Genomic DNA, 12748 nt, shown 5'->3' with positions numbered 1-12748 from the left:
AAGTTCTCATAGTATTCTCTTTTAGTCGTTTGTATTTCTGTGGTTTTAGTTGTTATTTCTCTTCCATCATCTTTGATTTTACTTATTTGAGTCTTTTATCTATTATTCTTGATGAGTCTTGCTAAAGGTTTATTAATTTTTTAGTCTTTTAAAAGAATCAGCTCTTAGTTTTTTTGATCATTTCTGTTGTTGTTTTAGTCTCTAATTTATATTTTTCTCTAATCATTATTAATTCTTTTCTTCTATTAGCTTCTTGACTTGATATTTTCTAGCTCTTGTTTTTGCATCTTTTTTTTTTTAATTTTTTTTTCAACGTTTATTTTATTTTTGGGACAGAGAGAGACAGAGCATGAACGGGGGAGGGGCAGAGAGAGAGGGAGACACAGAATCGGAAACAGGCTCCAGGCTCCGAGCCATCAGCCCAGAGCCTGATGCGGGGCTCGAACTCATGGACCGCGAGATCGTGACCTGGCTGAAGTCGGACGCTTAACCGACTGCGCCACCCAGGCGCCCCTTGTTTTTGCATCTTAATGAAACATGTTACTTGTAGGACATATTATACACAGTGTATTTTCAATGACTTAAGCATATGGCTATTCCCATATGATTCTACATATACTTTAGAAAAACTTACATCTTAATGAAAGATGTTATTCGAACCATAGTTTATACATGATATAATTTCAATGAGTTTCACATACAGTTATTTCCATGTAATTCTACATATACATTTACAGAGACATATATTTTCTTTAAAGATTTTATTTAAATTCCAGTTAGTTATCATACAGTGTAATATAGTTTAATGTGTACAATTTAGTGATTCAGCACTTCCATTAAACACTCAGTGCTCATAACAAGTGCACTCCCTAATTTGAATCATGTGTTTAACCCATCCCCCCCCCGCACCTCCTCTCTGGTAGCCATCAGTTTGTTCTCTATAGTTAACAGTCTGTTTCTTGGTTTTCCCCTCTCTCTCATTTTTTTCCCTATGCTCATATGTTTTCTTTATTAAATTCCACATATAAACAAAATCATATGCTCTTTTTACTTCTCTGACTGACTTATTTTGCTTAACATTATAGTCTCTAGCTCCATTCACATCATTACAAATGGCAATGTTTCATTCTTTTTAATGACTGAGTAATATTACAGTATATATACATACCACATCTTCTTTGTCCATTTTTCATTTGATGGACATTTGGGCTGTTTCCATAATTTGGATATTGTAGATAATGCTGCTATAAACATGAAGGTGCATGTATTCCTTTCCCATAGTATTTTTGTATTTGGGGGCAAATACCTACTAGTGCAATTGCTGGATCTTAGGATGTTTCTATTTTTAATTTTAAGAAATACCATACAGTTTTCCACAGTGGCTGCACCAGTTTGCATTCCTACCAACATTGCAAAAGATTTCTCATTTTTCCACATCCTCACCAACAATTGTATCTTCTGTTGTTGATTTTAGCCATTCTGACAGGTGTGACAGGGATGACAACTCTCACCACTGTTATTTAGCATAGTATTAGAAATCCTACCTATAGCAATTAGGCAACAAAAAGAAATAAAAGGCATCCAAATTGGCAAGGAAGAATTCACTTTGACTATTTGCAGATGACACGATACTGTATATAGAAAACCCAAACATATACTTTGAAAACTATAGAACATTGATGAAATTGAATAAATTGAAGAGGAAACAAAGGAATGGATAAGTATTGCATGCTCATGGATTAGAAGAACGAACATTGTTAAAATGTCTATACCAGCTAAAGCAATCTACACGTTTAATGCAATCCCTATCAAAATAACAACAGAATTTTTCACAGGGTTTGAACAAACAATCCTAAAATTTGTATGTAATCATGAAAGATCCTGAATAGCCAAATAAATCCTGAAAAAGAAAAACAAAACTGAAGACATAACGATTCCAGATGTCAAGCTATACTAAAAAGGTGTAGTCATCAAGACAGCATGGTACTGGCACAAAAACAGACACATAGATCAATGGAACAGAATAGAAAACACAGTAATGGACCCTCAGTTCTATGGTCAACTAATCTTCGCCAAAACATGAAAGAATATCTGATGGGAAAAAAAGACAATCTCTTCACCAAATGGTGTTCAGAAAACTGGACTATTATATGAAGAAGAACGAAACTGGGCCACTTTCTTCAACCATACACAAAAATAAATTATTCAAAATGAAAAAAAGACCTAAAAGTGAGACAGGAAACTATCAAAATCCTAGAGGAGAAAGCAGGCAACAAACACTTTGACCTCAGCCAGGTTAACTTCTTGCTGGACATGTTGCCGAGGACAAGGGAGACAAAAACAAATATCCTTTGGAACTTCATCAAGATAAAAAACTTCTGCACAGCAAAGCAAACACTCATCAAAGTAAAATACAGCCTATGTAATGGGGAAAAGTATTTGCGAACAACATATCTGATGAAGGGTTAGTATCCAAAATCTATAAAGAACTTATCAAACTCAACATCTAAAAAACAAGTAACCCAGGGGCACCTGGGTGGGTCAGTCAGTTAAGCATCAGACTCTTGATTTTGGCTCAGGTCATGGTCTCACAGTTCATGAGCTTAATCCCACATCAGGCTCTGCACTGACAGTGCTGAGTCTGCCTGGGATTCTCTCTCTCCCTCTCACTTTGCTCTTCCCCTTCTCTCTCTCTCTCTCTCTCTCTCTCTCTCTCTCTCTCTCTCAAAGATATATAAATGAATAAACTTAAATGAATGAATGAATTAATTAATTAATAACAAGTAACCCAGTGAAGAAATGGAGAGAATACATGAGTAGACACTTTTCCAAAGAAGACATCCAGATGCCAAATAGGCCCTTGAAAAGATGCTTAACTTCACTCATCATCAGGAAAATACAAATCAAAACCACGAGAAGATACTACCTCACACCAGTCAGATTGGCTAAAATTAACAACACAGGAAAAACAGATTTTGGCAAGGATGCAAACAAAAGGGAACCTTTTTTGCACTGCTGGTGGGAATTCAGACTGGTGCAGCCACTCTGGAAAACAGTATGGAGATTCTTAAAAACTTAAAAATAAAACTACCCTATAATCCAGTATTGCACAACTAAGTATTTGCACAAAGGATACCAAAATATAGATTTGAAGGGATACATGCACCCCGATGTTTATAGCAACATTATCAACAACTATGAAAAGAGCCGCAATGTCCATCGACTGATGAATGGATAAAGAAGATAGGTATATATATATGCTATGGAATGTTACTCAGCCATCAAAAAGAATTAAATCTTGCCATTTGCAACATCATGGATGGAGCTAGAGTGTATTATGCTAAGCTAAATCAATCAGTCAGAGAAAGACAAATAGAATGTAATTTCACTTATATGCAGAATTTAAGAGACAAAAGAGATGAGCATATGGGAAGGAAAGAGAGTGGGAAGCAAAGCATAAAAGACTCTTAACTATAGATTAAAAAAGATAACAAACTGAGGATTGATAGAAGGAGGTGGGCAGCAGAATGGGGTAAATGGGTGATGTGTATTAAGGAAGGCACTTGTTGTGATGAGCACTGGGTGTTATATAAGTAATAAATCACTAAATTCTATTCTTGAGACCAATATTGCACTATATGTTAACTAACTAGAATTTAAATAACAATTTTAAAAGAAAAGTTAAGATTGCCTTTTCTATCTCTGTGGAAAATGCTGTTGGTATGTTGATAGGGATTGCATTAAATGTGTATATTGCTTTGGTAGGATAGACATTTTGACACTATTTGTTCTTTTTTTAGTTTTTTAATGTTTATTTTTTGAGACAGAGAGAGAGAAAGAATGTGAGCAGGGGAGGCAGAGAAAGAGGGAGATACAGAATCCAAAGCAGGTTCCAGGCTCTGAGCTGTCGGCACAGAGCCTGGAGCAGGGCTCAAACCCATGAACTGTGAGATCATGACCTGAGCCAAAGTCAGACACTTAGCCTGAGCCACTCAGGCGCCCTGACAGTATTTCTTCTTCTGATCAATGCGCGTGGAATGTCTCTCCTTTTTTTGTGAGTCATCTTCAATTTCTTTCACCAATGCTGTATAGTTTTCATAGCACAGATCTTTTACCTCTTTGGTTAAGTTTATTCCTAGGTATTTTATGGTTTTTGGTGCAATTGCAAGTGGGATTGATTCCTTGATTTCTCTTTCTGTTGCTTCATTACTAGTGTATAGAAATGCAATAGATTTCTTTATGTTGATTTTGTATCCTGCCAATTTTCTTACATCGTGTATCACTTCTAGCAATTATTTTTGGTTAAGTCTTTTGGGTTTTCTACATACAGAATCATGTCATCTGCAAATAATGAAAGTTTGACTTCTTCCTGGCAATTTGGATGCCTTTTATATCTTTTTCTTCTCTGAGTGCTGAGGCTAAGACTTCCAATACTATTATGAATAGGAAGAGTGAGGGTGGACATCCTTGGTTTCTTCCTGACTGTAGGGGAAATGCTCTCAGTTTTTCCCCATTGGGCATGATGTTAGCTGCGAGTCTTTCATATATGGCCTTTATGATGTTGAGCTATGTTCCATTTATCCATATTTCATTCAGGGTTTTTATCAAGAATAGATGCTGTATTTTGTCCCAAATTCTTTATCTGCCTCTATTGAGAGAATCATATATTTCTTATCCTTTATATATATATATATATATATATATATATATATATATATGAAATTTATTGACTAATTGGTTTCCATACAACACCCAGTGCTTATCCCAGAAGGTGCCCTCCTCAATACCCATCACCCACCCTCCCCTCCCTCCCACCCCCCATCAATCCTCAGTTTATTCTCAGTTTTTAACAGTCTCTTATGCTTTGGCTCTCTCCCACTCTAACCTCTTTTTTTTTTTTTTCCTTCCCCTCCCCCATGGGTCATTTGGAAATCAATCAACATGATACACCACATTAATAAAAGAAAGGATAAGAAACAAAATCTTATCCTTTCTTTTATTAATGTGGTGTATCATGTTGATTGATTTCCAAATGTTGACCAGCCCAGCAGCACAGGAATAAATCTCACTTGATTGTGGTGAATAATTCTTTTAAAATACTGTTGAATTTGATTTGCTAGTATCTTATTGAGAATTTTTGCATCCATATTCATCAAGGAAATTGGTCTGTAATTCTTTTTAGTGGGATTTTTATCTGGTTTTGGAATCAGGTAATGCTGGCCTCATAGAATGAGATTGGAAGTTTTCCTTCAATATCTACTTTTTGGAACAGTTTGAGAAGAATAGGTGATAACTTTTCTTTAAATGTCTAGTAGAATTCCCCAAGGGAAGTCATCTTGCCTGGGACTCTTGTTTGTTGGAATTTTTTTGATTACTGATTTAAATTCTTTGCTGGTTATGTGTCTGTTCAAATGTTCTAATTCTTCCTGTTTCGCTTTTGGTAGTTTGTGAGATTCTAGGAATTTGTCCCTTTCTTCTAGATTGCCCAGTTTGTTGGCATATAATTTTTCATAGTACTCTTTTATAATTGTTTGTATTTCTGTGGTGTAACTGTGACCTCTCCTCTTTAATTTCTGATTTTATTTATTTGGGTCCTTTCTCTTTTTCATAAGTCTGGCTAGGAATTTATCAATTTTGTTAATTCCTTCAAAGAACCATTTCTTAGTTTCATTGATCTGTTCTACTGTGGGTTTTGTTTGTTTGTTTGTTTGTTTCTATATCATTTATTTCTCTTCTAATCTTTATTATTTCCCTTGCCTTCTGGCTTTAGTCTTTATTTGCTAGTTTGTTTGATATAAGTAATGCTACTAGGCTTTCTTTTGATGTCCATTAGCATGATAGATGGTTCTCCATCCCCTCCCTTTCAATCTGCAGCTATCTTTCGGTCTAAAATGAGTCTCTTGTAGGCAGCTTATAGATGGGTATTTTTTTCCATTCTGATACCCTACATCTTTTGCTTGGAGCATTTAGTCCTTTTAAATTCAGAGTGATTATTGAAAGTTATGAATTTAGTACCACTGTGTTATCTGTAGAGTTGGTGTTTCTGGTAATGCTCTCTTGTCTTTTCTGGTCTTTGTTGCTTTTGGTCCTTTTTTTTTCCTCCACTCAAAGAGGACCCTTACAATTTGTTATAGGACTTGTTTATTGGTCACAAACTCCTTTAGTTTTTGTTTGGGAAACTCTATATATCTTCTTCTATTCTTAATGTCAGCCTTGCTGGATAGAACATCCTTGGCTGCATATTTTTTACCATTCATCATTTTGAATATATCTTGCCACTCCTTTATGGTCTGCCAAGTTTCTGTGGACAGGTATGCTATGAATCTGATCTGTCTTCCCTTGTAGTGTAAAGACTGTTTTTCTCTTGCTGCTTTCATGATTCTTTTCTTGTCTATTTTGTGAATTTGACTGTGATAAGTCTTGATGATCAGCAACTTTTGTTGAGTTTAATGAGCGTTCTCTGTGCTTCTTGGATTTTTATGTCTGTGTCCTGGTCCAGATTAATGAAGTTTTCAGCTATAATTTGCTCAAATAGACCTTCTGCCCCTTTTTCTCTCTCTTCATCTTCTGGGGCTCCTATGATACAAATGTTATTATGTTTTAATAAGTCACTGAGATCCCTAAGTCTTTGAACTCTGCAGAAATGGATTCACTAGTGTCTTCTATGCTTTTTTCAAGCCCAGCTAGTATCCTTAAAATCATTGTTCTAAATTCTAGTTTGACATCTTACTTATATCTCCATTGATAAAATCCCTGGCTGTCATTTCTTTTCGTTCTTTTTTTTTTTTTTGAGGTGAATTCCTCTGTCTTGTCATTTTGGAGGAAGAATAAATAATAATATTAATAATAGAATAGAATACAAATTAAAAATACAAAATAAAGGAAGCTAGATCCTAAATGTGTTTTGGTCTGCTTGTTAAGAGAAGCTTGATGGAAAAGAGGAAAGAAGAGAAAATATATATAATAAAATTAAACTTAAAAAATTAGCAATTTTCCTCTTTCTGTATCCAAGAAACAAAAGAAAAGAAAAATATCAACTACAATAAAAAACAAAAACAGAAGCAACCACAACAACTAAAGAGAATAAACAAAGAAAAAAAATGAAACTAGGTCCATTTTCCCCTAGAGCTGAAATCTGGCAGCAGTCTGTGGTCAGTAGACTAAGCTCATGGAATGAATTTGTGTTGGTCTTTTGAGACTGATTCTCAAGCCAACTTGCCCTAGTAGAGATGTGCCTGAAGGATGGAGGTTTGGAGGGGTGCTTGGTGTAACAACTTTTGTTCTCCACTTGGTGGTGCTGTTTAGCTCATTGGGGTTGATCCATGTTGGGCTACTGTTCGAAATGGCTTTGCCCACCTCACTACTCTCCAGAGCAGGAAGTTTGTGCCCTCACCGATGTGTGATCAATAACCCTTCCTGTGTCTCCAGCTTCTGTCAGCTTCCCACCTTCCCCCTGTGTCCAAGCTGTCCACTTACCAGGCAGTGCTTCCCTCCAGAGTTTTATCTCAGTCATGACTGTGTTTCAAAACATCACACTTAAGAGACCCCTGTGGTTCAGACTGGCAGTGATCCTCTGGGGGAAGGTCTTTCTGCACTGTGGCTGATGAAAACCTCTCCCAGGAAATGGTCACATGACCACAAAGTGGCAGCAGCTCAGAGTTTATGGTAAATTGCAACACACAGCCAGCGCCAGGGTTTGCTGTCTTCATCAGGCATCTTTGTTCCTATATGGGTGAATATGGCAGCTTAATGGTGCTTGCCTGGTCTTTGGCCTGCAGAGTGGCTTTATCACTTCTACCAAATGCACTCCAAGGGGGGGAAGTGCTTCTCCCCTTGTGACCCAGGGAATCCTCAGACTGCACTGCCCACTCCTGGCCCTCCACCCAGTTTCTTTGCCAAAACACCACCTGGTACTGACCTCTAAAACTTCAGACTATGTGCTCAGATGTTTCTAAAAACCTGGCAGTATTGAAACCCTCTCCTTTTCCCCCCACCAATGGTTTTGGGGAACAGTTTTCTTGTGCAGTTCCCTCTGCTCCTATGCCTGTTTTCACTCTTTAGCTGCTTTCAGGGGGAGTGCTTTCTTGTGCAAACCTGATGCACTGCTCTTTCTCCTCCCCATGAAAAGGGCTCCTTCCCCTTTGCAGCACCCGGCTCTTCTCTCCCCCAATTCACCTCTCTGCACCATGTAACTGCTGTGATTTCTCCCTCAAATTATGCAAATTGTTCTGTTAAGCCTCAGACTGATTTCCTAGTTGTTCAAAATGGTTTGATATTTATCTTGCTATGTTCAAACACAAGGCAATCCCAGGATCTCCATATTACTCTGCCATTTTCAATGGTTGCATTTCTGACCAAACAATTGGTATTGGATAAAGGTTATATTTTATTATCACTATGTTGGAAAAATTGATACTAGAAACATTCCTGACTTTCAAAATACAAATAGTATGTATAAATGAGTATAAATATAGTGCACACATTGACTATAAAATGTCATAATGTTCAAAGACATATATACCTAGTTCCAAAAATGTAATCATTTCCAGAAATGTTACTTAAGAGAAGATTGTATAATTTTATAAGTTCACTGGTATTTGAAATAGAAAGAAACTTATTCATTCTTCCACTCAACAAATATTTATTACCTACAATGTAAGAGAGTTTTCTAGGTTCATCTCATGAAACAAAATGTACAAAACTGCTTTCTTTAGTAAAGCTTATATTCTAGTGGATGAAATGGAAAGTAATGACACAAGTAAGATATATAACATGTAAGGTAGTGATAAGTCTTACAGTGAAACAAATGGAGTAGAAAGAGGAAACATGTAATATTGAGGGAGGAGTGAATTTAAATTTCAGACAGGATAACTTAATTCAGAAAGTGAACTTTGATTTGAGTGAAAATTTTAAAAATAGAAGGAAGCAAGGCATGGGGAAAAAAGATATTAGGTCTTATTTCATAGATGAAAAAATATGAGACCCAAGTGACTCATACAGTCTGGATTCCTAATTTTTAATTATCTGGTAGTTTTGTCTCTTATGAAAAGGATCTTTGGGCATAACGCAGAAGCACTAGGAGTTAGATACTTTTTAATATTGTTTTGAGATATAATTGACATTAGTTTTAGGTATACAACATAATAATTCCACATATGTATATATTGTGAAATAATCATCAAAATAAGTCTAGTTAACATCCATTACCACACATAGTTACAAATTTTTTCTTCTCATGAGAACTTTTAAGATTTACTTTCAGCAACTTTGAAATATACAATATAGCATTATTAAGTGTAGTTACCATGCTTTTTCATCCCCTTCAGCTATTTTGCCCACCTTCCAACCTCTGACTTTGTCAACCACCAATCTCTTCTCTTTTGTTGTTGCTTTGTTTGAGATTCCACACATAAGTGAGATCATATGGTATTTTTCTTTCTCTGCCTGACTTATTTCACTTAATATAATGCCCTCAAGGTCTGTCCATGTTGTCACAAATGGCAGGATTTTCTTTTTTTTTTTTCTCACTGATAAAAATATCTTTTGGACACTTAAACTATGTGTATAAAAGAGCTGCAACATCATACAAAAAAGAAGTAGCCATTAGGTTGGATAACCTGTTATGTATTTTCAATGAGATAATAAACCTTCTTTTTATGGCTAAAAAATATTCTTATATGTATATATGAATTTGGATGTGATGCACCTATAACCCCAGAAAAGAGATTCAGTTGCTGCAGAGAAGTGTCGCGGTCCTCATTTACAGTAGGCCACAAAAACTTAAAATTTTGAATGAGTTGTCTAATGTTATAATAGGTAAGATAAGATAACAAATGACACCAAGAAAAGTCACCACATTCTTTGCCAAATATTTCTGCAATAAAGTATGCTGTTAGATATAAATCTCAGTTGACCAAGTTGCCTGAGATGTTTTTCAAGATTCAAACATGAGCCACAGGCTCTCCATTGATCCTTAAACATTTAAAATGCTGTCTAATTTAGACACAAAACTAAGATGACTACGTGTATTTTTCATTTTTGATGCACTACAATGTTTGGCATTTTGTACATCTGGGTTTGGCCATACAGAGCCATCCTTGGGTTATTTTCATGATGATCACCTGTTACCTTACCTTTGACAATTCAAAAGCCACTAACTAGCCATGTGACTCAGGTAACTCCCTTTCCCCATTTAGATCTCAGGTTTATCCCATGAATGTGGTTGGGCTATAATTTCTAAGAGGACTCGCAACCTATAAATTACAGGATTCAGGTTTTTAAAATCCAGATAAATTATTTTTAGAAGATAGAATTCATAGTTTGTTGTTCCTGGACATTAAAAAAATGATACTGTATACAGGTCCACTCTTCTACCACTATCACTGTCCTAATTTAAGCCTATATGTTTTCCTTTTTCTTCTGAATGACTATGACAGATTCCCATCCCAGATCATTTTTTCTCAAGAAAAGCTTCCCTTCCATTATTCTCTTGCTCAAAAACTTTTAATGGCTCTCAATTGCCTGTAAAACAAAATTAAATCTCATCTTGGAAATCAAGGCCATCTTCAATTACCTTTCCTGTCTTATCTGACCATGTCTCTGTTTTATCCAAACTACACCAGAATGTTTGCCTTTGTTTAAATTTACCATGTACTTCTATTAAATTGCTATACATTGCATCTGCTCAGTCTTTTAGACCTTGCTCAAATCTTAGCTAGTCCAGGAGGCCTTCCCATATCTTCTCTAGAGAGAATGCAAAACTTACCTCTTCATCTCCCTACTGCCCAGCACATTAAATTTCTGTCAACATTTCTCACCATCTTTGTTGAACTAGTTACATGTTTCCATGTCTGTATCCCCTACTAGAGACCAGAGTCTGACTTTTTAATCTGGAATACCTCCCTCCTCAGCCTCTAGCTCATGTTTTTTTTTTTTGTATATGATGTGTATAACAATACTGTGTTATACTATATATACTATATATACTATATAACTATAATGTGTGTGGTAACACATTGTTGAATTAAATTATTCCCTAAATAAGCCTCGCAAATAGAGGACTTCCAATGAAGAGGAAAGCTTTATTGATCTAGTGGTGTCATGAATGATTACATTTTTCCCTTTAAGTATCAAAATATTAGAACATTTGACCAGTTTAGGTAGGATGTTAAGATGTATCACATTTGCCTTACAGCTTTAATAAACAGGTAAATGAATTATAGTAAAATTAATCTAACCCCTTTTTTCTTCTGTTTGATGCAGAGTCCTTAATCGCTATGTAAGTTGTGCCATGCCATCATGTTGTGATCCCCTAGATAGCTTTGTGGTTTGCCTAACTGGGTCTCGAGGTTAAATGACTCCCTGATTATAGTTCTCAACTTGATGACATCTCTTTTTCCTTATTGTCAGATGTCTTTTTTCATTGGGTTTATCCACAATCAAATAAGGGCCAAGATCAGAGTTGCTAGGAGAAACCAGATAATGAGGAAACTTATTTAGCTAGAAACAATGTTTTTCACATAACCCTAAGTCAATAGTTTTTGAGCAAATTTTGCAGAATTGGCAATATCTCTATCTCTGGATATTTCAAAGTTTTCCCTCTTAACTCCAGTTTTGTGGCTGCCTTCTTAGTGGGTGAGGTTGTTAAAAGCCTGACCTTCATTCCCAGATAAGCACAATTCTGCATAAATAATGTATAATTCCTCACTATCCAGATATTTCCTTTGAATGAAGAAAATTGTAGAGGTCTAGATTTTAGTTTTGAAATTTAACAAATGAAATCTTTGTCAACCACCCCAAGCAAGTCTGATAAAATATGCAATGGAATGATATTCAGCCATAAGAAAAAGAATGAAATCTTGCCATTTCCAATGATGCTGATGGACCTGGAGAGTACAATGTGAAGTGAAATAAATCAGTCAAAGACATATAACATATGATTTCACTCATCTGTGGAATTTAAGAAACAGAACAAATGAGCAAGGGAAAAAAAGAGAGAGAGAGACAAACCAAGAAACAGACTCTTAACTATTGAGAACAAACTGATGGTTACCAGAGGTAAGGTGGGTGCAGGGGATGCGTGAAATAGGTGATGGGGATTAAGGAGTGCACTCATGATGAGCACTGGGTGATGTATGGAATTGTTCAATCACTATATTGTACACCTGAAATGAAAGTGAATGTATATGTACATAATATGTGTATATGTATATACGTATACACACAGATACATATACACACAATATACAGAAATTAAAATAAAATAATAATTTAAAAATTTGATGGTGTTTCTTACATTTTTCAAAATAGCTTCATATTTTTATAAATTGTATTTCTTCTGCTTTGGTATTCCTAACCATCTATCAGGTTACTGTTGGCTAGATAATTGTGTCTCCTGCCCTAATCCAATATGCACTAAATGTTATTGTCTGCAATGAAAGCACAGATCATTCTGTTGCCCTGAGATCCCATTGTCAATAACAATAGGATAAAGATAAAATTGATCTTCCCTTGGTTTTCAAAACATCACACACCATTCATCAAGATTTTTTTTTCAAAGAAAACGATTTTTTTTTCTGTAAATCTTCTTTGGCAAAATTAACCTCTATCTGTAGTTCCTAAAGAGAAGTTTTGAAACATTTTTTTTTCTGTAAGTCTTTTATCATGTTCATTGGTTTTTATTTTTCCTATATAATCAGTTCAGTGTTTGATACTCAGAAGACAATTTTCTCTCCACAAAGCAAAGGAT

This window comes from Lynx canadensis, chromosome X (genome assembly GCF_007474595.2).
Source record: "Lynx canadensis isolate LIC74 chromosome X, mLynCan4.pri.v2, whole genome shotgun sequence".
Classification (NCBI taxonomy): domain Eukaryota; kingdom Metazoa; phylum Chordata; class Mammalia; order Carnivora; family Felidae; genus Lynx; species Lynx canadensis.
Note: the sequence above shows the minus strand (reverse complement) of the source record.